The sequence below is a fragment of the Dinoponera quadriceps genome, unplaced genomic scaffold, assembly GCF_001313825.1.
Source record: "Dinoponera quadriceps isolate SergipeBrazil2010 unplaced genomic scaffold, ASM131382v1 scaffold179, whole genome shotgun sequence".
NCBI classification, from domain to species: Eukaryota; Metazoa; Arthropoda; class Insecta; order Hymenoptera; family Formicidae; genus Dinoponera; species Dinoponera quadriceps.
Genome location: NW_014554529.1, coordinates 321,046 through 344,487, shown reverse-complemented (window position 1 = coordinate 344,487; position 23,442 = coordinate 321,046). Strand labels below are relative to the sequence as shown.

The 23,442-nt window shown below is 44.4% G+C and overlaps 1 protein-coding gene across 14 annotated transcripts in view; it reads left to right on the top strand.

Annotated features, from left to right (window-relative positions):
• LOC106751784 (bromodomain adjacent to zinc finger domain protein 2B-like) overlaps positions 1-23,442 on the top strand; it is a 208,516-nt gene that overhangs the window by 57,324 nt on the left and 127,750 nt on the right. The window lies entirely within an intron of this gene.

Here is a 23,442-nt window from a genome sequence, read left to right as displayed (position 1 = left end):
TTTTCAGAATACGGCGTGTTCGTCCGATTATAGGTAATATTATTTATAAAAGTAGATTCTTTAATTTAGAAATTTCTTTTCCCATTATTTTATTATTGTTTATCTCCCGTCTAAGAGTGATATTTAGTTGCTGAGTGCCTTTATTTGATGATCTTTAGGCTTCGCCATTTTTTATTAGAAGCGACTGGATCAATCGAGATGGCTGGACTTCTACTTGAGAGACTCCAAAGCTCCCTATTCTGTAACTTTTAACAATAGTGCGGGCATCGCTGCGCGGGTGTAACACACGGTGGATGAACTGCGCAATAACGACTTAACGGTGACGGACAGTGTCGTGAAAAGTTACAGCAGGCCTAAATAAGATGACGCGAATGCCTCGGCGCTCCTCATTGCCGAGCACACGCGAGGTTCGTGGTGGAAAAGAGACCGGAGACCAAAATGAAACGTGATCCCCTCGATCATTGATCATTTCGGCAACGACATAAATGACGCGTCGGACGCGATTATTGCCGCGTCACCCGTGAAATATCGTAGTGCCGCGACGAAAAAAAAAAAATGAGAAAAAGCGAAGAGAAAACACGAGATAAACGCGATCCGTGTAAATGACGAGTTTTCGAACGACGCGAATGATAAATCGAAACGCGATTACGCGCCGCCGCGGCGCTCGTGTCGTCGAATTGCGTTACTTTATTCCGCGCTTGATTATTTTACGCGGTTGGAAGCCCGAGATCTTCGTGCCGATTTTTTTCGTCCGAACGACCGCGCTCGCCGAGAGAGAGAGAGAGAGTCGCTCGCGCGCACCGGGCTTTTTATTATCCTCGTTCTTCCCCGCGCTTTATCCTGCGCGTGGCAGACCGGATTCCGGAATTTGGCGGATTTCGGGGGTGGATTGGAGGACGGCCGTTAGCGGGGAGGGGAATGGGTTGGGTTGGACACGTTATCGGTAGTGGCTTTCGAGCCGACGGTGTATTCAATCGAACCGGAACTATAGTTACTATATAGCGCCGTTTTATTCCGCCAACGATCCGCATGACGAGAGAAAATTCGATAGGAACGACGAAAACTGATAGGCGTCCTTAGCGTGATTTACATAAAAATTCTCCCGGCAAGTTCGATACGTCGGCAATAACAAAAATCGGGGGCCGACCGTTCCCCGATCGATCCCGGCGGTCGTCCCGGCTCTTTACCGGAAATTCGGAAGAAACTGAAAACCGACGAGAGCGGTAATAATGATCCGCACGATCGTCGCCTCGCTCGGCCGGCCGCGTTTGGATCGCGTTTTTTGATCAACGCCGACAACGGCAATTTTCGTCGCGACCCAAATTTCCATTCCTTTCTTTTCCCTTCTTCTTTATCCTCCACGCCCGTGCCAACTAATGGGAATGTTTGAAATTCACCGGCGGCGATATCAATTATTACGCGGCCGCTTAAATTGAAACTAGTAAATCCCCCCCCCCCCGTCACTCTCGATCGTATTGCGAAAATTCAGATCTTTCGGATTCACGGGCAAACAATATCCGGTCCGGGGCTCCCGCGTGTTATCGATACAACGGGGGTTTCGGGCCGATATAACGCGTATATTGGAGTATCGTTGTAATATTTTCTATGAAACGAGTGGCATTCGGCGTGACGTAAAATTCACATCGCGACGGTATAGTCGAATTCCATCTGACGCGCGCGCTCGTATCGATACGGCTCGACGCGCTCGATGCGGCGGAACGCGTTCTCGCAAACATTATTATAAAAATGCAATCAATGTTATTACCATCTGCGAGAGAGAGAGAGAGAGAGAGAGACCGTTCAGCCTCGTGGAAGTAACTCAATGTTGCGAATCGAGCGCGGCTAGTATTTTAGCATATTACCGGCCTGATCATTCGGATACAAATCATTACGCATTACGCGAGCGATTAATGCGAAAAACGCAAATTATCCCGCAACATTTCGACGCGGAAATAGTCCGCGTTACCGCGCGATTCAAAGAAACGCGTCCCGCGGAATGCATCGATTCTCGCGAAATGTTTCGCCGCGATCAGCGCGTCGCGCGAAGTGGAAACCGCATTCGGTGCTTTTCGTTCAGCGACGCGAATCGACGCATTGTTTCGTCTTCCTTTCGATGAGGCGATGCCGGACGGTCACTTGTGTCGGAAAGCAAGTCGGGGACAAGAGGGAGTCGACGGCCGACGACGAGAAACGGCGAACTTGCGGACGCATTTTTCGACCGCGCGACCGAAACGTTCGCAGCCTCTCCGCAACGCGATCGCGCAGTTGGCCGTCGATATAAAAAATTAAAATTTTCTCGCGACAGAGGCAAGTTGTGTATATTCACACGCGCAACACACACACACACACACATATACAAGGTGGAAACGACGGCGCCGGTGTGGTGGGCTCTGTGTACGCCCAAAACACAGCGGCGAAGTTTCTAGCAAAAAAATTCACCTGCAAAAACTATGCGAGAGAGGGGAAATATGTTTCGCAAATATCTCTCTCCAGACCGCCGTGTTTCCGCATCTCGGATAGAGACGCGCCTCGATGCCCGTTGCAATTCAGTTATTTCGCGAGATAACGCGCCGATATTGAAGCCTAGAAATTCACTTCGTTACTCGGCGAGAGAAGACGAGCCCGATCGAAAAAGTCATCGCGACTCGCGCTCTAATTATATTTCCTCGCGTGGATTCCCCCCCACAACTGGATGACGCTTCCCCGGGGATCCCACGGTCACGCATAAGTCTCGTTCGGACGGCCGATTCCTTTCATTCTCCCCTCCTGCGCGCACTAATTGCCGGAATAGCCTCGATGTAATTAGATTAAATACACGTGTAACACCATGGATCGCTCGTGTTTTCTAACTGTTTTCTAACACAGTCGTTTTCGGACACTAGCGCAAAGTTATCACAGTGCCGATCAGACACATTGTCCTCGCTACTTTGATCAAATCTATCTATCTACTTGGATTGACGAATTAATTAATAAATAAATAAGACAATAATAATATGCGCACATCGTTGAAAAATCTTAGTAACCTGGTTACACGTTGTTCCGCCGATAAGTGGGAAATATAATTGGATTTTTTTTTTTTTTTCGTTACTTCAACGTTGTTCCAGGAATTTTCTCTGATTTATATTTTATACCATGAATGAAGAAAATACGCGAAACGCTTTAAGGGGATCCTTACTTGGCCGCACTTGGAAATTTTACCAATAGAATACTGATTTTTTCCGGCAAAGTTTATCGCCCGATCGATCGCGCAGAATTATCAATGGTATTACACCGTTAAAATACACGGCGAAAATAAGTTGGGGCGTTCCTCGGCACGTGGTGAAAATGATTAGAAAGTTTAACGTGACATTTCCAGCTGTCAGCGTAAATATTTACCCGATGCAGAAATCCTGCAGCTTGCACATATTGAACGTGTCAATGTCTCAATCAAGAAGATTTCAGAGAACATTCTTATACTCTTTCAATTAAGTTTAGAGGCTTAAAAAATACGAAAAATTTCGCGGCAGAAAGGCTGATTTCGTTTCCGCTTTGTTTGGGCGCTATTGAAACCGGTACCAAATGCAAGCTTGTGAAACGTCGAATAAGAATGTATAAATTCCAAATCTGCTCGCGTCTGTCTTGTTCTTGAAAATCAGTTTCGAAGGATTTGGCAATTGATAAATAGCGCCAGTGGTACTCTCTAAACGAATAAATTCCTTGGAACTGACTTAACTAACGTTTCGTAAACTTTCATTTGATACCAGTTTCATTTGCACCAAATTATGCCCAAACTAAACGGAAACAGCTGCAAGTCTCGACATATATTTTGGTTAGATTTTTCGTTAGACACGATAAAATAGAATAGCGCATATTTCATTCGCACAGCGCGCATTCACATTTATATTGTACTTACATTTACGTAAGATCTACATGTACGAGAAATGCAAAAAGAATAACATGATCGTATCAATGTTTATATAACATAACATTTTCTGATATTCCCTTAATTATTTACATTTTACAAGTACACATACACGCTACGAAAGCGTTATTAATTCCCCGTTAGTCGCAAGTGTGTCTAATAGGTACATTCAGACTACAACAAGTCAGGTTGAACTCGTCCTTGTCAATGTTTTTTTCTTTTTCTTTATTCTCTTTGTTCGTGCTGTTTCCATGTATTTTAACGCCTGGTCTATTAAGTGCTAATGAGGGAGGAATGGTTTCAAGAAACAGGGAAAAATAATAGGAAAATAAGTGCATCTGTGAGATACACTGCGAGCATTAATGAGAGAAAAACGTTGCGACTATGTGTATAACGGAGAGTTAAGCACGTAGTCTGTTCTTTTCAGCTGGACTGGCTGTACCAGTTCAAGAAATTTACGCACATTGGAACATGAGGATCTCGTGTGTACGCTACGTACGCTTAATGCAAATCCCTTGAACTAGTATAACCAGTACAGTTATAAAGAACACATCTATAGTAACATTGAGAATAAAACCTCCGTTTATTAACCTCCAGATCGAATATTCGGTCTCAAACTGCAGCTCGATCGCGGCGGTGACGGCACCGATGCGACACGCGAAGCGAGCCTCGGCATATTAGTGGAAAACATCCCATTACCGGGATAAGAATGGGATATTCCCAATTGGTAGTGGGACAACTGATTTCGGGAGAATTTGGTCGGTGTTACAATCGGAACTGATGCTCTGTGTGCGTGGGAAAATGAAGGAAAATTTCTACGCAGCTCCGCCTCCGTTTCCCGGATCCGCGTTTCTCGGGCGAAAGCGGAGTGTGTCACCGCGGGCGACAACGCTCGATCGGGAACAACCTTTGCCGTTTCGCGCGGTGACAGGCGCGTCGAACTTCTGGCTGCGGGTCGGGTAAATCGCGGACGATGACGTCAACGGACAATTCCGTCTCTCTCCCCCCGGCGTACACGTACTTGCGACGTGTCCGTTGATTGCACACGCTGCACCTTGCGCGACGCAGCGTGGCCTATGGGAACTCGTCGTCGTCGGCGGTGAGTCAACGCCGTCACGTTTCCACGAGGCGCGCGTGCGACGATGATCGAAGCCACCCACGCTCTCTCGCCCGCGCGACGTTCTGGCCTCCGCGCGTTAAATCGCGCCGATTACAAAACTCGCGCACCGCGCGATATGTAGGCCGCGCTCAGCTACGTGCCGACCGTTATACTCTCCTCCGTACCAGGTGAATCAGGGCCGCCAATTTTCTCACGTGGGCGATCATCTTGTGCAGTTTTCTCCCGTTCTTCGATCCCCCTCGTTTCTGTCAAACCGGCCGGACCAAATCGGCAAGATCCGAACCGGATCTATCGGACTGTTTATTATTCGACTGTTCTGTACTTATTTGTACGAATTTTTGTCACTGATTATAATTTTGCATCCCGTGTCGTGTCGAGAGAAGAAGAAAAGAAAGACCGTGACGTTGCTGATTTAATATTAAACTGGCGAGACCATATCATAGCTTTCCGCACGGCTTATGTGCATATAATAAATGCACGATAAAAGATGTCTTTTTTACAATCACTGTGTAATATAATATTATCCCGGCCAATCGAACTGCGAGCGCGAAGGGCTGCGGTCAAAGATAAAGTACTTTTAATATTTTTGCGCCGGCGAATCTTGTGCTGACTTGTGCCACGCTAGCACAATTCAAATATGCAACTCTGCCTTGATACGAAGTCCTGAAAATCGTGATTACGAACGTAGACTGTGAGTGCGAAGGGTCGTGGTCAAAAGTAAAGTGCCCTTTAAATTCGTGTGCCGGCGAAAACGAAGCTTGCGCTGACTTGCGTTACGCTGGTACAAATCAGATATGCAATTATATATTGTTTAATTAGCTAATACGAATGTAAACGTTAATTTGTTCTGTTTTGTCCAAAATCATTTTTTTTTTCTTCCATTTTCCTTTCATTTCCTTCATTGTCATTTTCCGAAGGCACTACTTGGGATAACTTAGCACAGTTAAAAAATAAAATGGGGGAAATTATTACGGCGACTGAACGGACATAAGGGAAATGATTAAGTTATCTTACGCTTTATGGGGTCTTAAATCCTCCCGAGAGACAAGTACGTCCAGGAAATTGACTGAAATCTCCGCAGCATTGGCTCTGTCAGTGTTCGATCGGCGACGAGGTTGCTCTCGAAATTAATTCATGTACTCGGCGCGTTTGATTTTCTCACTCACCTCCGCTCGATCGCCTTGCATTCGCGCGCGCTATTCCTGTGCAGTTCTCACACACGTACGAATTCTTCTCGCCCACCGATTCTCTCTCTCTCTCTCTCTCTCTCGCGTGTCGCGCAGCTGAGCCTGCCGAGGCGGAAATTAAAGGTAACCGAGACAAATGTCACTTGGCAATCTTTCTGTATCGTCGATATCAGCATTATGTAAATATCGACGCGCGAGAGGTACAAATCGAGACGGGAGCCCGCTTATCTCGATACCGATTACTTCGGCTTCGTTCCTCTCTCTCTCTCTCTCTCTCTCTTTCTCTCTCGCGCGCGCGCACGCGCGCTCCGTTCTTTCGGCAATCGTTCGAGACGATATCGCATAACAATGGCGTGACACGCCATTAATCTGGAGCGGAACGATAAAATTCTTGCTTGTTACAAGACCATGTCAGCGCGGGCGAGAATAGATGTGTCCCGATAATAGACGATATAGCGCGATACGCGCGTTCCGCCGCGGCCGCTGGACGCGGTTTGATTTACAGCTCGTACTCCGTACTCGTTATTTATTCGACATCTATGCAAATTTTATTGTTCTTGCTCTTTGTTCGGCTGCCGCACACGCTCTGCGCCTCTCTTTCTCCGTCTCCCCCCCCCCCCCTCTTCTCTACCTCTCCTCAGTCGGTGAAAAGTTTTTTTAAATTCGTGCTTAGCGCGTATCACGCCCGGCCGATCACGCGGATGCATCATTGCTCGCGTGATTTTTGGAGCATGCGACGTGCCGATGACTCACGGAGTCGCTTGCGATGCGCTGACCCGCCATCCGGTCACTTAAGTCGCCCTTTGTCACTTTTTCTTGAATCACGAAAGAATTCGCTACCGTCCAAAATGAGCTTGACTGTAGTCACTTCTCTCGTGATCCACCGTTCAATTCGCGAGATACAGGTGTTCCGTGCGGATTCTTTCGCCATCTGCCGCCGATTGCCGTCTCACTTGCTCGGGCACCGATCCGTTGTACTCGGTATTTGTATCGTTCACGATCCTTCTCGATCTTTCCTTGTTACGAGCTTTCAAAGAGCTATGAAACAGCTCGCTGTATGTTAATTCATCCAAAGACAAACCCGAGATGATAAAAGTAAATGTTACGTTTTTGCCCGAACGACCTCAATTATTCTCAGTGTAACAAAAAAATTGTCACTTTCGGTCGTTTTTATCACGTCTAAGAAGTCACTTTATGTCACTTTTACTGCCAAAAAGCAGCCGCTATTTCACCGTTTTTGTCCCGCTGGCTGGATACACGTGTACCGGTGATCTCGAGATTTTAAACGCGCGGGTCCGCCCGCGTGGCGTTTTTTGTACTCCGCCGTCTCCTTCGGTCGCGGATTTTTTTCCATCGATTCTGTGACAGCCCCCTCCCCCCCTTTCTCCCTCTCTATCTCTCCGTTTCGGGGAAAATTTCGCGAGAATAAAGTACACGGGATTCTCGGGTGAAAGTCGAGTTTCCGAGCTGCAAGTGGACGACGGACACTCGCTCGCGCGATCGCACATCGATATCAGTGATTAATTACCGTGATGCAAGAAAGGGAAATCCGAATTTGACAGGCGAATGAAGACGATTGTGCAAACATACCGGATATCATGCGCGCGCCTTCTCTTCCGACGCTTATCTGCCTATAAGTGGATTCTGAAAAAAAAATTAACTTAACGTTGGCGCAATTTGCGCGCTCTGAGAGGACACGATTTCGTATGAGATGTCCCCGCGTCTTCCTCTCGTCGTAATTAAATATCTCGTTTTACTCCGTTAATTGGGAAAAAGGCAGACGACGGGTAGCAAGTTGAGCCGATTAAAACGGATATCCCGTCTCTCTCTCTCTCTCTCCCACTCTTTCTCTCAGAACGGAATAACGTTAGCTTCCAACCAGCGTCGCGAAATCCGCGCGTGTCACTTATTAGAAACGCGCATAAACGTGGGAACGTGAGAACTTTCGCGATACGCACCGCGCGCGAACGAAACGGGAGTGAGATTCCCCGGGCGTGCGCCGCCACTGCTCAAGTTTTCCCCGCCGATCGAGAATTCATTTTTATCGCGCGGCGAGAGCCCATAAACGGGTCGCGCGTCGATTATCCCGTATATTTAACAGCCGTGTTTATAAAGTCCTATGACACATTACGCGTTACGTCATCCGCGCCGTCCGCTTACCTACTCCGTCGCAGTTTCCACTTTACGGGCTCGCGGAACGACGATAATTTACATCGCATTCGACGACGATTACTTGCGCGCATCGTGACGACGCGAGGATGACGACGGTGTGATCCCTCACGGCCCTCCTCCGAGGAGCGCGTGATCGTGCAGGATGCAAGCGAGAAAATTTAATCGCCGATTTAGTAGCGTAAAATTCCCTCTCTCTCTCTCTCTGTTGCTCGTGAGTGCGACAACGTGTACGGAAATTTGGAGCGTAAAGGGTTAATTGGTGACACGCCAGGCGCATTTACCACCGACGCGAGATGCATTCTCCGCAGCAGCATCCAGCGTTAATCCCTCCGCTCGCTCGCTAGGCGGGTGGACAAAGTACTCCATAATGACGGGGAGAATTGAGTTCGAAGTTTCTCAATTCGCCCGAGTGTAACTCGCACCCCACCCCCTTCCCCGCGGTTACATGCTCCGACTTTGCGCGCTTGTTACGTTCACGCCGAAACTGGCGTCCGAGTGGCAGGGGGGGAGGGGGGGGGGTCGACAGAGGGAGAGAGAAACGTTTATTGTCGTCCTAAGGCATGCCCTTTAAAGACGAGAAACATGGTCGTGTGCGAATTAATTTGCAAGATGCGAATTAAAAGTACAAAGATCGATCGCGTGTTGATGGCGGGAACTACGAGAGCTGCCGCGATCGTATTTATTTCGGTATTTCATAAACGCTTATTATATATCATACGGAAAGGACGTCGCGACTTGTTCAAGTTTTGCCTACATTCTCGCCGCTCACATTTTTTATTTTTATATATTACCATATATTTCCCACTAGGTCGGCGCTTATGTTCAATCATTGCGGAATAAATAATGACGTAGAATTCAAACGCGATCTTGACTCTGAGTAAAATGAAGTTAGACAAGTAACATTAGGTGATAACGGGAGGGGGAGTGTTCGTTCCGCAGCGTCGTCTTCGCGAGTGTCTCGCGTCTCTCGAATCTGCGTTCCTAGGCAATCGTTCCCGAGCGGTTCGCGCGAGAGATCGGCCGCGATCTCGCGGAAGGGCCCCGGCGTCTCCGGCGGAAATTACGCCGGTTTCTTCTCTCGCGTACGGTGTAAACGAACCGAAGTAACGCCACCGTGTAGCCGCCGTCGCCGTCCATGGCGGAACACGCCCCCAGGAACTGCGTTTCTCGTGGGCGACGGCCTGAAATATCGAGCGCCTTGCCCACGTACACACGCGAAAACGATGGAACCCGGACTGTCGAGAAAGAGTGAGAGCGCGCGGCGAGAGAGAGAGAGAGAGAGAGAGAGAAAGAGAGACGGGGGGAAAGCGGAGGCAGAAGGAGAGAGAGGGAAGAGGGAGGAAGAACGCGGGACAGATAGAGATGAAAGAGAAGGTAGAGGAGAGGAGAAGGATGAAGCGGCCGGAGTAGGAGGGAGGATGCGAGGGGGCGAAGAGGTGGCGCGAGGGAACGAGGAGAAAGAACGATCGAGAGGTTTCGAGGGATAATTTTCTGCCTTCCCGGCCTGCCGCGCGCGCACACGAATTCTGGATTACGATCGTGCCAAGTCGGCCCGAGCGGAATGCCGCGCTTGTGTGGACCTTCCCCGCCGGGGAACATCGACGTTTTCGCGAGACGACCCGCCGAGACACACGCGGTTTCTCCGCACGTGCGCGATGGCGACCTTCGACGGAAGGGCGCTTTATTTCCGATCGATCTCGCGGAAGCGCACGATTGAAGATCGCGATATAAACGAGCGGTAATAAAGGAGCGCGTTCGCGCGGTGAGCATGTGCATCGATGAAAGCCTTAACCGTTCACCCCGTTTAATCGTTCCCATCGCGTCCGGGTGTATAATGCGATACGTGTCGAGCCATCGAAAGGTCCGGATGATCAACAGTCGTAACGTGTGCACGCCTATCCATGCACGTCGCGAACGATCGGAAAGACCGGAGAGTGTCAACCTGGTGAACGTCAAGGTTGTCGAAGCTTGGGATGGCTCTCGCTGAACCTTGTTTCAATTTCTCGATGAACAACCGGCGGAATCGCCAGGGCGAATTTTTGTTAGTGTGACTCGTCGTCGGAAAATAAATACGATAATAATTTCAGTCGATTTCAGCGAGGGACAGCGGGCGACATTTGCTTGAAAGAGATGGCGACTCTTCGCACGGGAGAAAATTTGGTTGTCACAACTAAATAGAAACCGGACGGAAACCGAGTGACGAGGAATAATATTTGCTGTCTTTGTTATCGCTGGGAATATTCAGACGGGAAATATTTATGTGAACATTCAGCTGCATTAAGGATGTATCATTCGGTTCTTAAAATAATAAAAGACATTTTGAAAACATTACAAATCGATTCGCATTTTGCTGGAAAGTGACATCAAAAGTTTAATAGCAATTCAGAGCCTGCATCATAAGTTATTCCACTTTAAGGAGGTTGTCGGGTGAAATGAGTTTAATTGGAATTCGATGAAACTTGCACCGCGTATACATTGAAATATTATAAATGTTATCTGACCGCCCGTACATTTAGAAAAAGATTGACTATTCAACGCTCTGGTAACTTGACATTTTTTTTTAGATGTATTCCCCAAAAGATTAGTGTGCATTTTTTAATTTCTGCTATTTTTACAATATTTTCTAAACTAAAATTAAATTTTGATGGGAAATTACTGTGATATTAAAAACTAATATGCGAACATTATATATAAAAATGTCGGGATAATTAACCATTTTGTTTTGAAAATACAGCGGTGTAAAGTTTGTAACTTATAATAATAATTGAAATATATATACATACGCATATATTTAAACACTTATATATCTCTTCTTATTATCTGTGCATCTCTGTTAGATTAACCGATGCATTTGGCATTAATTAGAAAAATAAAATATAATATTTTAATATGCATTTATTATTTACGGAGTAGCGAAATAAATGTGTAGGAACGTAATTTTGTGTGACAAATACTAAATTTAGGAGTAACTCCTTGGATGCGCCACTGAAAATACGGCACTAATGGGTGGATATATCCTTAAGACTCACTTGAGACAATTGAAAACAATTGACCGAGTAGAAACTTGCCACAAAAATCTTTCCGTTCCCACAGCCGAATTTTCGTCTGGTCCGTAGAAAATTTAATTATATCAACAGAATTGTTTTTTCATCAAATTTAATTGTCGATCAGCCCGATCAGAGTTTGGTGAAAGTCGACTTTAGTGTACCTTGGTAAGCCCGTTCGCTTGCGTTTCTCTCCAGTTCGTTTTCGGAGCAAACATGCGGCAGCCGTCAACATTACGTATTAACGTATCAATTTACATGCACATTATACCGCTCTCTTCGTTTCTTCGCTCCGGTGTCGTCCCTTCCTTCGAGACAGGCGCGGCTTCGGCGACTTGGTGGTGGCGGCTTCCGGCTGTCTCTAAAAATACACGTAAAAGGGGCGAAATCACGCTCGTTTACGTTCTGTACGCTTTATCGTATTCCAAGTTTATCCCAATCGTCGAAACATGGGTCGCGCGCACTTCTGCCGTTGCCTCGCCTTCTTTTTCGTTTATGCGTGGATCCCAGCATCCGTCTCATCCAGCTCGTATTACATATTACTGTAAATACTCATCGAATCTCTTGGCCGAGGCAATGTATATATCGAGGAACGTAGCTCGGAAATCACCGGCGACAAAACTCGATTGAGCGATCTCCCTTCTCTCTCTTTCTCTCTCCGTCCTTTCCTCGCAGCTTCATCGAGATTCCGCATTCCCCCCTCTCTCTCTCTCTCTCTCTCTCACATGGGAAACGCCGTTTATTTCGTAATAACCGTTTCTCCAGCACCTTTACGCCTTTGTGTGCGTGCGCGCGCGAAAATATCTCTTTTTTATCCCGCTGGAATAATATTTTGCCGAGGATCAAAGTGAGCCGAGCGCGCCGCGTCGCCGCGACGGCGATTTAGAAAGTGTTCGGTCACGCGCGCATACCCCACGTGTGCACAATGTACGTACATCGTAGGTCCGTCCGTCCCGTTCAGCGCGAAAGGATTAATTCTGCCGTAAGTAGCGCGCAAAGAGATCCTGGAGATCCCCGCGGGCTTCACAGCAGCCTTCCTTCCTTCCTTCCTTCCTTCTACGCTGATGACAGTCGACACGTTTATTCGGCGTTACGTGTGTTGGTCCCGGGGAATTAAGTCCGTCCGTGACGCGACTTTCGCCCACGAGATCCCGTATCGCCGTACATACGATGCGAACTTACGTGCGTTCCACGCGATGAGCGCGGCGAGAGCTCGAACGCAAACGGCGGCCGGGACGACTCGCTTGCCTGCGAGAGGCGATGCCGAGGTGGATGGAAAGAGAGAGGATTCCTACGTCGATTACGTTAGTCGTAGGATTCCTGTACGCGCTGGAGATCAGGATCGCGTGTATTTAACGAGAACGATGATATCAATCTCTCTCTCTCTCTCTCTCTCGCGCGCGCGCGCGCGTAATGTCGGATCGCTCCGATCTGCAACGTTGTAGCGAGTCATTGTTTACTCTGTCTTAATTAGTTACGAATCCGCTGATTTTCCGCGCGCCCGCACCGCTTCTTAGTAATTCGACCGGTACGCGCGAACGTATGATATCTTTTTCGTTCGGTCTTAATTATACTTACCTCCAAGGACACGCAATGCGAGAGAGTCGGGGCTTTCTGAAATGCGATCGTAGGCACACTCGCCAAACCCACCGAATCTCTGCCAACGTCTAACTCACGAGAAAAAGATTAGATCGAAATAAATAATTACTCCAATATCCTCTAGCAAATTCTTACCTGGACCGAGTAATATTTAGTGATCCGAATAAAATATTTTCCAAGTAAACTGGCCAAGTAAAATATTTTACCTAATCTGAATAATGTTCACTTCATCCAAGTAAAAATTTGCTGGGGAGTATTGGAGTAATTATTTACTTGAATCTGACACTTTTCTATCTAATGATTGAGTCCAACAATGAATAATCTTAATTACAATGTCACTTCCGACATTAACTTCAAGATTGAAATATTATGAATGTTATCTGACTGTCCGTATATTTAGAAAGAGATTTACTATTCGACACTTCGGCAACTTGACATTTTTTTTAACATGTTCCTCAAAACATTAGTGTGTTATATTTAATTTCTGCTATTTTTAATTTTCAATATTTTCTAAACTAAAATTAGATTTTGATGGGAAATTACTATGATATTAAAAATTAATATACAAACATTATACATAAAAATGTCGGGATAATTAACCATTTTGTTTTGAAAATACAGCGGTGTAAAGTTTGTAACTTATAATAATAATTGAAATATATATACATATGCATATATTTAAATCCTTACATAATCTCTTTTTATTATCCGTGCATCTCTATTAGATTAACCGATGCATTTGGCATTAATTAGGAAAATAAAATATAACATTTTAGTACCTTTCACATTTATTATGCATTTATTATTTACGAAGTAGCGAAGTAAATGTGTAGGAACGTAATTTTGTGCGACAAATACTAAATTTACGAGTAACTCCTTGGATGCGCCACTGCATACAGTTGATCGCGAAATTCCTATTCCTTTTTTTTTTACGAGTTTCGCAACGCGTCTCGTGTCCAACAAATGAACGTATTACCCGAGAAAACTGGTAAAAATAAATTCTCCCATCGGACACGGGACTCGTGCGAGACTCAACGGCAAGAAGTGTTTCAACCTTTTTGTGACTGACATACGATCATCGACCGCGAGACACTGAGAAGTATCGACAAACTCATCCCTCGACTCCTTCCCTCCCCTTCCCCCCGTTCGCCTCGGGAACGAACGATCTTCGGGCTATAATTCGGCAGTGCGTAGAACGCAAAGCCCACGCAGAGCGACGCGCGGTAGCGGGGCTCGGAAGGTGAAGGGAAAACGAAGCGTCACGGCGAGAGGTAGAGGAAGAGAGTGGGAGGAGAGCGAGGCACACAAGAGCGAGGGGGACAGGGGGGGGGAGGAGGAAGCGATTCCTTTGAGCCTCGGCCAAGTTTTGTGGCCTGCCGTGGAATCCAGTTGCAGGCGATTTCTCGTCTTTGCGTCTTCCGATGTACGTTGCGCGGTGCGTGTCAGCAACGCTACGTGCGTGCATACGTGCGTGCATGTGGGCGCGCGCACGCAACGAACGCGGATGAAAACGGCCGCGGCAAGAGGGGGGAAGCGGCCGGGCAGGAATGAGAAACCGTTCGCGCATTTATTACACGCGCTTGTCCCCGCGAAGACGACGTTCCATTAGGCTGGGCCCGCGGATCGAGATTACAGGTGACACGCCCGTTGCGCGGCGTGTAACAACGGCGCGGTTCCCTCTCCCGACTCTTATCTCTCGCTAACGAGATGAGAGACCTCTCTTTCTCTCTCTCTCTCGTCGTCTGGATTTCTGGCGGACCCGTTACACATACCGACTATCGAGGAAGCGTTCAGGGAGGACGAGGTGTCTCGGTGAAATAACGATTCCATCCGATCCGCGGGTCGGTTTCCGCGCGCGAGTCGTGAATGCCCGCCGTGGTGCCGTGGAAACCTGATGACGATTGAACGGGAAAACAAGGAGGGGGAGGGGGAAAAAAAACAAAGGATACACGCTGCGCCGATCTTTGTCGTCCGCCCTCTCGGAACGTCATCGATGAGGCAAACATTTGCAGAATGCGGGCTGCGAATTTTCCTTCCACTCTGCAGCGCGTGCGTTTCTCTCTCCCTCTCTCTCGGTGTGTGTCTATCTCTCTCTCTCTCTCTCTTTTTTTGGCTAAACGAGTATCGGAATGCGGCGGATGTGGTGCAAAATTCCGTGCCTCGTTATTGCAAATTGGAGTGCGCGCAAAGTGACGCAGTGCAGGCCAACGCGGGCAGAGATATGTTACGTATTATTCTTGCAATGCGCGCTTACGTTTTCCGACGTATCGACTGCTGCAGTGGACGCCGCGTCGCGATCACGCGTACACATGCGCGCGCCTCCCGCGGCCGGGAAAATATTTTAATACGGATTTATGGAGCGACGAATTTTTCGCAATCGATTCGCCGGTCTAAATTGTTGACGCGACGACGGCGGAACGTTCGAATGAACAAGCTGAAATTAGGACGGATTCCTGAGCCGAATTCGTTCGACTTGAGGATGGAGGACGATCGGAGGACCCCCGTCCTTGTTTATAGTCGAGGATACTTCGACTTGATATCGATTAGCTCGGTGTCGGGATGTTTCGAACGTCGAACGATGACGGAGGCAGCGCGCGCCGGATCCTCTTCGGAAAAAATCGCGACTCGCTCGTCGGTGAATCTGTCACTGAAAATATACCTTCCGCGTGGGAGGCACTCTGTAATACTCGAGCGGGCCCGCACGAAAATATTTGACGTACCGAGTGCCGCGAATATATTCGAAATAATCAGCGAGCACGCAGCGAGAGCGGTCGTCGCGAATTGCGCGAATACTACGGATAGCAGAAAACGCGGCGGAGGCGGCGTCGAATAAATTTTTCCACCGTGCGTGTGTGACTTACTCGCGAAAAAGTTTTTCCACGCGCTTCTTTTCTCTCTCTCTCTCTTTTGCCCTCTTTTTGTCTTCCAGTTCTTTCCATTTTTCGCGATATTTCGGCTCGATCGTGGAAGTCACGCGCCTCCCGGTTAGCGAAATAGACACTTCGAGCGTCCGATCTTCCCTACGCCGGGTCGTTGAATATTAACGTCTCGTTTTGTTAAAGCGTTAAAATAACGCTCCCCACGCCGGGAGCAGTGCGTCGTCACGATGCTCGATTGCGATACTCCCCACAAAGGGGGAGAAATTACGTTCCCCGTCTTATCCTCGCCGATAAGTGAGCAGGCGGGTACATCCCTCCTCGCTCGGTGAGATCCGCGACCGGCGAGACAAAAGTTGGTGCCGGCGTAATCGCGCCCGATCTTCCCCCGCGGATTCCCCGCCGTTATGCGGGAACGATAATTGTAACCGACGAGCGCGACCCCGAAACTCGCTCAATCTTTCGTATCAAGCGCGACTTTTCCTCGCGGAATGTAAAGCGAAAAAGTTTCGCGAATATCTCGGTGACGTGTACGAGTTGAACGCGTGCGCGCGCGCATATGTGAAAAGTGCCAAAATATACGAAGCATTTATACGCTGGAATATTTCCGTCATCTGCATCTTCGCTCGATTTTTTCATGTCTCCGTGAATCGATATCTCGGTTCCACGTTGGTCCCGCAAATTCCGTCGAATTTGAGGTATCAGTGGAAATGCGGTGCTATTTATTTATTTATTTATTTCGTCCTTTGAAAGGGAAATAAATCTCTTTAGTACATAAGTATTAATATAAGAGCAATTTGACGCACACACGAAAAGACGGAATATAAAGAATGCGATAAAAAAGAAAAAGAGATTAAGAAATAAAGGTATGTTGCAGGGACTTAAGTGCTTGATCCTTTAGCTACGAAGGACGTACATATACATCCTGAGAAAGTTCACGTTCATTCATGAAGGGCGTGTTATGTATGCCCAGTAAATTTGACTCGACATCTTCTTACTGATATTTTAATGAACATATTATTATCTGTTGCCTAACATCACGTAGAAAAAAGTAGGTAGAAACAATAAGTAGAAACAAATGAATATCGCCTCATTCATGGGACGCGTAAACTACACGCTCAGCGCATCAAAAATCAATTTTATTCCATTTTTGCGATTTATGTATATCGCAGCGACCGTCTCGCAACTGTCGTCCTTATCGTACTTCTATAAAAGTAGACGCTTGTCATCTGAAATACGCCGTAATTAAAATGTATATGACGTATTTAAACGTGGGAAATAATATGCCAAATATATCAACTAAACTATTACAAGTATTTCCAACTATAGATAATCTATTAAATAATTTAAATTTCCTATAACGAGTCTTATTATACGTATTCATTTTCATTTCATATTATCATTTCATGCTATATAAGGGTTTTTGTGTCGTTTTAATGTCGTTTTGCAATGTTGAGACTTAAAGAAGGACTTCTTGACAGCCTCCATGATGGTTCCAGGTCTTGCATTGTATTTTTAGAGAATGGATATTCGGACTGATTTATTATTCGATTATCTCGACATTCCACTCACGTTCAATCCATTGCGGACGCATGTCGAGATATTCCGACAACATAGTTTTGTACGCGCGTTGCGAATATTCCGATACACTCGCGGCAAGGTCGTTTGTTTAGAGTACGCGTCATATTTTCGTTGTGTAGTAAACAATAGACTTTCGCATTCCAAAACACACTATCTTTGCGAAGAATTAATCTTCATTCTTAACTTTGACACGAAATATTTAATACACAGCCGATAATTTTAACAAGCGATGTATTAATTATGTAACTCGCATCAATTATGTAACTTGATATGTACCTGCAGGTAGAATATATATGATATAAACAAACATTAAATAATTTAACATAAATTAATGGCTAAATGAATAAATGACTAAATAATAGACTTTTTTCATCATCATCTTTCTTGATTGACATTTGAAATGCAAATGGGTTGTAGAAGGACTTACGAAGACTGTGTTTAATAATACTCTACACCGATAGAAATTTAATAGAAATTTAAATTCGGAATTAGTACAGTAAGAAAACAAAACAAAAGTGAGAGGAAGACATTGGAAAATTTAAAATTAGGCTTGCGCCCCAAAATGAATTATTAAACTCAACCATTTTTAGTATCAAAGGTACGATAGCCTGTATAATTTAATGTCTTAGGATTCTCTTCATTGATCTTTCAGTATCAACTGAATTTGCAGGGTTAACGTGGCATCATGGTTTCGACTCGGATTAGGTTACTCGTTATCCATTTATTCTTAACGAAAATCCGATGGGAACGTTAACGAAAATGACGAAGGCGATGTTTATCGAGACGAATCGCATTATAGGGGAGATGAGGGAGATTTGATGCCGGGAGAGAATTGGGACAGTGTTATTTTCTTTCTAACAATTGGTAATATATTTTTGACTGAAATATAACTGATGTGTCTCTATATGCATGAAAACATGGTTGCAAAAGTTGTAAAGGTTATATTTTTAAGCCAAGGTAAGTAAAACCATTTTTGACTATCGAAAGTGATTATTTCCTTATTATAATATTTATAATATCTCTTTTGGTGGTTACATTTTATAAGAAAGTTCAACACATTCTAATATACAGTTTTTAAACTTTGCAATATAAGTATGTTTTAACTTCAATGTTGAAAAGTAAAAGCTTAAAATGTATTAGCAACCGTTTTAATGTAAAGAAATCAATCAAGGAGAGCTGGAACATTTTATTGAGGAAGAGGGAATATGTCCTAACACCCTCTTTTAAGATATGTCTTATTCCATCAATTTCTCCATAAATATTTCATAAATATTTAATCTACTTTATATCGGATTTACTGTTATTATCATCATTTTTCTACAAAATATTTGTTTTTATTGCATTTTTTATAACAGCTTTAATAAATAATTTTTTTAAATATTTTTTTAATAAAGGTTATTTTAATGAATGATATTAATAAGTATTACACAATAAAAACATAATAACTGCATTAATAATTAAACTATAGTTACTTATAGTACTTTGTTGTTTCCAGTTTTCCCCATCATTTGTCTCATTTCTTTCTCATACGGGAGAGATTTGGAATAAATATTTGACTTTACAATTCATTTAATTACGTTCTTAATTATTAAGATCGTTCATTCCAAATTGGTATGAACCTCCTCAATAGAGTAACGATTTTCAATCTGGATTTTTGTTGCCGTGAAATTTTGAAAAGCAAAAGCTACAGATAACAAAGCATCAAAATTGCCCCAACTCTCCTCTCATCTTCTCCTACATTATTTTCGTTGAACTCTTCATACGTACGTCCACGTATTTATCCTGCCGAATCTCGTGGCTCGAATCGACTCGATCGTTCGCCGACCACTCGGTCCAACGAGGTCAAGGTAACAAGGATTTCACACGGGCGGTGATCGGCCGCCGCGAAATTCGCGAAAATTCGCCGTCGAATCGGCCCGGAAAAGCGACTCTTAATTTTCGTCCGATTGTGGTCGCAATTGGAATTTAAATTGGCGCGGAAAGAGAGCGAGGTGATGGGTGTGGAGGGAGTGAAAGGGGGGAGGGGGTGAAAAGAGAAGAAAATGGGGAAGGTGACCCGTTGCGCGGTGTGCCGCGCCGACTCGTTACGAAACTTCGTTACCGAGTCGGCGTATTTTCAAGCCCGAAGATCTCCCCGTTGGCCCACGGGCGAATCCATTAAAGGTAAAAGCTTCTCGTTTACATCTGCTCGTCCTCGCACGCGTCTCCTCGCGTTACGATTCCCTCGGAAGAGCAGCTGGTTAACGAATGACCAGGACGCGCTGCGCTGCGCTCGCAGTCAGATGCGAGCAGACAGCTCTTTTGCTTGCCGCTTCGGAATAAGCCGCGACGAATATTCTCTTGCGAGAACCGCGATTATCGTCTTTTTCGTTGCTCTTTTTGGATCGCGAGGTTCCCGTCAGACGTGATACACGCTTGGCTTCAATACAGTTGTATTGTTTGTATCGAACATTTTTTTCTTTATGCAATTTAAAACGCAGCCAATGGTGCGATGAAAGAACTTAGTTTCTTAGCTTTTTAATCGAAAACAAATTTTTTACATTGGTTCATCGGCTCTGTCCTAAAAAAAGGTATTCAAGTATTGTGAAATCAAGCGTACCCGTTCGAGAAACGACCCGAGTCTAAATTTAGATCCTATGTTAAAGCTTTAATTCTGCAATGTCGTAGAGATACTTCTGCAATATCGCTGAGATAGCAAAATAAGTTTAATTTCAATTTTAATAATAAGGGATACCTGGGATACACAAAAGTAACATTTTACTTATTAGAATCAATACCTTCCATTTGCTTGTTTACATGTTAACTGTTTTCTTTTAGGTAAACATAGTCATTGGTTAAGGGATGGATAAAACCTAACCACATTTTATAATTAAATGGAAAAATTAAATTTTATAAAGATCGAGATTTGTTACGATTGTCCCTACCCGTAGGGTAGGTTGTAACAAGACTCGGGGTTGATTGTAACATGTTTAAAAAAAAATCAATGTAGCAAAACGTTTTTTTCTTGTATCGATACAATCATCTCAGTAAATAAGAAATCGTTAACACAATTATAATTATAATGATATTATTACAATGATATTTTATAACATGTAACGTTTCCAAATATGAAGTTCTTCATGTTGTGTGCGATGTTATTGTTAACAATATTTGATCTGCACATTAAATATAATATAATGATAATTCTAATATGATTTTGTAATATTCAGAAATATTATATTATCAAGTAACAAGTTTAACATTTATAAAATATAATGTCAAAATGTTTATAAAATTTGTGTAAAACGATGTGAGTAATGTTCACGAATTCGAGAGGAACGATATTTGGCGCGCTAAGTAAGTGGTGTGCGATGAAAATTAAAATATTTTCGTGCTATTTGAGATCCGAACTCAGTCGCTGTACTGCGTAAGTTTCGTTCGGATTGAAATAATTCGTTACATCTGAAAGTGGAGGGAAAGAGGGAATCCACACAAAGAAAAGAAATTTCTTTGGATTTAATATATTTGTCTGTTGGACTTGGTTTTTTTTTTTAATATAAACAACATAATTTAATATCAAATATCATTTTGTTTGAATGAAAATGTTACTAAATGAAAATTTCACTAAAGTAAGCCTTGTTGTTTGATAAAAAGAAAAACAGTATTTAGAGGAATTATTTAGAGGAAATATTTCCTCTAAATAAGTAAAAATATGTATTTCATTATATATTAAATATTGTTCCACTGCTGAAACGAGAAAATTTTATAATATTTTTTTAATGTAACTTTTGTTATATTCCTGTAATATTTTTCTAATGTTATTTCTTTCAAATAATGTATTACTCGTGACAATTATTATAATGTTTGGATAAAAATATGAAAGAAATATATTATTTCACGTAAAGATTATTGTTTGAAGAACTAAACAATTCTCTTCGTTGAGTCAAACATTCGTTTGTTTGCTCTACCCCAAAGGGCGGATTTGTTTCGATTAAAGAATTTGATTAAATCTAAAGAAATATTTTTCTCTGTGTATTGTTAAATCTTGCGCGTACGACTCCGCACGACGATAGGTTAATGTGGGGCCAAAATTTCGATTTGGAAGTGCTGCCGTATCATTACGAGATTGCAGACTCAACCATCCGCGGAAGGATTTCATTCTAGTACGTAATCACGACTCAACTTCGTCGTCGCGGAGCTTTGTTTCGGGGTAGCTCGTGAAACAACTTCGCGGATCCGCCGGACGAATCGAGTTTGTGAGCGAGAACTAGGCATTATAGAACTGAAAAAGCGTGAAGTTTGAAAAACTAAACCTCTCGTTTTAAAAATTCGAGAAAAATGATCAACCCATTTGTTCCCCGAAGAATCCATATTTTCTCGTTTCAGCAGTGGAACGATATTTAATATATAATGAAATAAATGTTTTTACTGAAATATTTTCTCTAAATAATACTGTTTCTTCTTTTTCTATCAAAGAACAAGGCTTACTTTAGTGAAATTTTTATTTAGTAACATTTTCATTCGAACAAAATGATATTTGATATTAAATTATGTTGTTTATATTAAAAAAGAAAGCCAAATCAAACGGACAGAGTATTATGAAACTATTTGGAAAGGTTTCCGATCGGGGAATCGTTCGGTTATTCTCCAGATGTTTATTGTGTTTCCTAGGGAAAACGGAGTTATTACGTTCGAGATCCATCCCGAACAATCCTATAACAGATGTTCTGCTCGCACTCACTAAATCGCGAATGATTTCCCCGGAAGTGCGCCGAAAGTGCAAGCGTGTAAATTTCGGCGTGCTTTATCGCTCCAACGCACGCACGGGCGATGATGATGTGATCACCGTGTAAGGGTTGGATTCGGCCGTTTAGACGGCCAATGAGAACCAATCCTAACTGGGTTTCAATTCTCATGTTTGCCACGACATGATTTCAACGCTTTGTTTGACGATACGGCGCGCGATGCACGGCGGCGGAGGAGGGACCGACGCGCGGGTCGATACGGATGACGATGATGCTGGTGATGATGATGGGATGTCGGGAGGCAAGTTTTCAGCGGGTCGGTTTTCGACAGAGAGATATATGAGAAATTTGGAATTCGCCCGATGTAATGGTCGAAGAGTCGCGCGTGATATCCCGCTCGTACGCGGTTTCATTATCCCGATTGGACGGACGGCGATGCCGGTGTCGACGTCGGCGAATTCACGAGCCGCCGCCGCCGCTCTATTCGGGTTAATTCCGAGTTTCCGTGACGCGAGTGCGTTTCGGAGGAATTATGCGCACGTACGACACTTGTGTTGCGAATATCGCGGCACGAGACCGTTCGTTATGTGTTTCGATCGAAAGTCGCGATAAACAGCGTATTCGTTTTCCCCCTTTCTGCCTTATTCTGCAACTCTTAACGACGGTGTGTCGTTACCGTCGATGCGCAACTTTTCTACCACGTGTTGTACTACAAGGAAATCGAATTATTTTGCATTGATTTAAAAAAGAGAATGAAATAAATGAATCACTTACAAATAGTAACTTTTCCCCTTCAAACACGTTTTCTGTGCATATAAAGAATCGATTTCGTCAAGATTCAGAGTTTTGGCGAAAAACTTCCCTCTCAAACCACCGTGTAGCATAAAACGACACAGTGACGTTGTCGTTAAAAGTCACCGAATAGGTTTGCCGGACCGAGAGAGCCGGCTTCTTCGTACTTGAGACACAGTCGCGAATGTGCGAGCGACGATCGGCGGTACGGAGTGAAACTATAAATTCACCGTCCAGAGAAAGTATAGCAATCGGGGACAATCGTTGATGGTGAGTTAGAGAGAAGCAAGTTGCACGCCGGAGTGAAAGCCGGCGCAATTGAGTTTTTAACTTTGAATTCTGTTTACCCTCTCGATCTTACTCACGTAGTAAACACCCGAAAACTCGCGCATCTCTCGAAATTCGTACGTATCTCGTGGCTCTCCGTGCCTTTTTTTTTTTTTTTT